The following is a 3,576-nucleotide window of genomic DNA, read 5'->3' as shown; positions in this document are numbered from 1 at the left end:
TAGTACAGTTTGTTGACAAGTTAAAGTATAGTATGTCGAAAAAAGTAAAAAAAAGTCATAGTATAGTATGTCAAAAAAATTGCCATGTGCTCATCAGATTAACACTCACACACATTCACATTCTCGGGGTTCAGTGTCTTGCCCAAGGACACTTTGACATGGGATTGCAGGGCCAGGGACTGATCCACCAACCTTCCGATTGCCCGGCAAGCGTTGTACCATTGAGCCACAGCCGCCCATAGCATGTTGAAGCATTTAAAGAAAGTAATAGTAGTATGTCAAAATAAATGCTGAAAAATCCTAGTTCAGTATGTTGAAAAAAGTCAAAAAAGTCATAGTATAGTATTTCAAAAAAAGTCATAGTATAGTATGTCAAAAAAGTCAAAAAAAAGTCATAGTATAGTATGTAGAACTAAAGTCATAGTATAGCATTTCAAAATAAATGATGAAAAATCAGAGTATAGATAGATAGATAGATAGATAGATAGATAGATATTTATTGATTCCAAAAAATGTGAAATTATGGTGTTACATATATAGCATGTCGAAAAAAAGTCATTTTTATAGTACAGTATGTTGAAAAAAGTGATAGTAAGTCAAAAAATTAATATAATAATATGACGAAAAAAGTCATAGTATAGTATGTTGAAAAAAGTCAAATCAGTCATAGTATAGTATATCGAAAAAATTCAAAAAATGTCATGGTATAGTATGTCGAATTTAGTCATAGAATAGTATGTTGAAAAAAGTCAAAAAAATTCATAATATAGTACGCCGAAAAAGTTGAAAAAAGTCACAGTATAGTATGTCGAAATAAAGTCATACTATAGTATTTTTAAAAAGTCTAAAAATGTCATTGTATGTGAAAAACAGTCATATACTACTAATTTGGAAAAAGAATGTAGTCATCGCGTGGTGAAGAAAAGGGTAAAGTATAGTATGGCGAGAAAAATTCATAGTACAGTCCATCCATCCATCCATCCAGCATGTCAAAATAAATGATATAAAAATCATAGTACAGTATGTCGATAAAAAAAGTCATAGTCTAGTATGTCGAAAAAAGTCATGGTATAGCATGTTGATTTTAAAATTATAAAAAACATCATAATATGCAATACTGAAAAAAGTCATACAATAGTATGTTGAAAAAAAAATTGTTAATAGTGCGTCATAATAAGGTCATAGTATAGTATGGCGAGAAAAATTCATTGTATAGCATAGCAAAAATTTTGAAAAAGGTTATTATATAGTATGTTAAAAAAAAGTCAACGCATAGAATGTCCAAAGAAGTCATTGTGTAGTATGTTGAAAAAAGTGATAAAAAGACATAGTATAGTATGTCAAAAAACGTCATAGTATAGTATGTTGAAAAAAGTGATAAAAAACGTCATAAGATTGAAATTTTTATATTTCTGACTGAACGTACTGCAGAGCTCTATTTTTGATATGACATCATTACCTGCTTTGGTGCTGACCAATCCGAGTGCAGCATTTATACCGCACACTCATTTAAAAAATAAAACATTTTAATGAATTTTTGACTCGTGGTGTTTCAAAAACTTTATTAAATAAACAGTTTGTAAAAATAGTAAATGTATGCAGCCCCGCCCTCCTCCGCTGTCTGTCACTCCGTCAGCTGAGGCATATCTCTCTTGGCTGCAGGAGCTACACCTGTTCAGGTAGAAACACAGCAGCACCGCAGGAACATTCATCATTCATAATCAGCTGCTGTTCTGTCTCTAGGGAGAGTCTACAGGCGGCGAATCGCTGTAGTTCTTCACGGTGTAGATCATCCCATTCGCCGTCTTCCTGATTTCTGACAAATTCAAAAACAATTTTCCATTGTCGAGCTTTATTCATAATAACAATAATTACCTGCATTCGGTTGTTTGAATAACCGACCGACTGACAATGACTGCTTCTCCGTCTGACAATTCGAACAACTTTAAAGGAACCAGATCCGGACAACAACGGGATACACACACGCACGCAAGTCACGGCCCGCCCACGCAGACACAAACACCACACACCACACACAAACACACACACACACACACACACACACCCCACACACACACACACACACCACACACACACAACAGTACTGAACTACTGTTGTTTTTGCTGAATCTGAAGTTATATCTGAGCACACGTAACACAGAGTTTCCCTTCGGGGATCAATAAAGTATTTCTGATTCTGATTCTGATTCTGAAGACCACAGTTTGTGTCTGAACCAATAGGAAGGATACAGGTTGGTGGTGTCATAGGGCCCTCTGAGCTCCTAAGGCTGAGGGCACACAGACATTATTATATTATTATTTATGACTTCAGAATGAACATGCTGCATATATCACCACAAACCTTCTCCGTGGCGCTTGACAGGATCCCACTCTGAAACACAAAGAGGTGAGGCAAGACAGAGCCAATCGGGACATCCTGTCACAGTTACAGGAAGTGTGTTGGGACAGAAGAGGATGTACCTCTTCTCTTAATACATCCATGCCCTTTACACGTCTCCACCAGATACACAGCGGTGGCGATGGTGTAGTGCCTACTGGTGGAGCCTTTGATGCCTGCAGAGTGCGACACCTCAGACACCAAACCCCTCTCTATCGCCTGAACACACTAACACATATAGAGACTATTATTAATATAAACATGTTACTATACTACCACTTTTTTTCAATTTTTTTTGACATACTATTCTATGAATTTTAAAAACTTTCTTTCGCATTTCTTTCGCATACTATTACTTTTTTCCAAGATACTAAACCATGACATTTTGTACTATACCATAACTCATTTTTTTGATACTATGACTTTTTTATACTATTTTCAACATACTATACTATGAATTTTTTATAACATAAAAAATTCGGTCGTAACAATGCTTTTTTTGACATACTATATTATGACTTTTTTTTACTTATGTACTATACTGTGATTTTTTTTATCAACCTAATATACTTTGACTTTTTTGAACAAGCTATATACTATGACCTTTTTCCAACATACTGTGCAAGGACTTTTTTTGACATACTACACAGACTTTTTTCGACATAATATAGTGTTACTTTTTTTTACCTTTTGTGACATACTATACTTTTTTTTTTTAACGAGCTATACTATGACCTTTTTTCCAACAAATTTTTGACATACTATGATATGACATTTTACAACATACTTTGCTCTGACTTTTTTTGACATATAATACTTGTCGATGTGCTATGACTTTTTTTTTTCGACTTTCTTCGACAAGCTATACTATGACTATTTTTCCAACACTGTACTATGACTTTTTTAAACTCTTTTCAACACACTATACTACGACTTTTTTCCACGTTACTATTTTTCAACATACTATGACTTTTCTTATATACTATGAAAATACTATACTATGAATTTTTCAACATAATATGCTATGATATGACTTTTTTCAACATACTATGCTTTGTCTTTCTTTGATATACTATGAGTCGAACCCGGGCCCACTGCGTTGAAGAGTTAACCTCTATCTACGGGCGCCTGCTCTACCAACTGAGCTATCTGGGTGCCCTACTATACATTTTTCAAAT

The 3,576-nt window shown here is 34.3% G+C and overlaps 1 long non-coding RNA gene across 1 annotated transcript; it reads right to left on the bottom strand.

Moving 5' to 3' along the window:
- Window positions 1-2,210: 2,210 nt before the first annotated feature.
- LOC116670664 (uncharacterized) lies at window positions 2,211-2,477 on the bottom strand. Its single transcript, XR_004327088.1, has 2 exons — window positions 2,363-2,477; window positions 2,211-2,288 (listed from the first exon to the last, which is right to left on the bottom strand). It is a non-coding gene; the product is annotated as an uncharacterized LOC116670664 (long non-coding RNA).
- Window positions 2,478-3,576: the final 1,099 nt, after the last annotated feature.

Source organism: Etheostoma spectabile, chromosome 20, assembly GCF_008692095.1.
Source record: "Etheostoma spectabile isolate EspeVRDwgs_2016 chromosome 20, UIUC_Espe_1.0, whole genome shotgun sequence".
Lineage (NCBI taxonomy): Eukaryota > Metazoa > Chordata > Actinopteri > Perciformes > Percidae > Etheostoma > Etheostoma spectabile.
The sequence above is the reverse complement of the archived record's forward strand: the minus strand, read 5'-3'. Positions and strand labels throughout refer to the sequence as shown.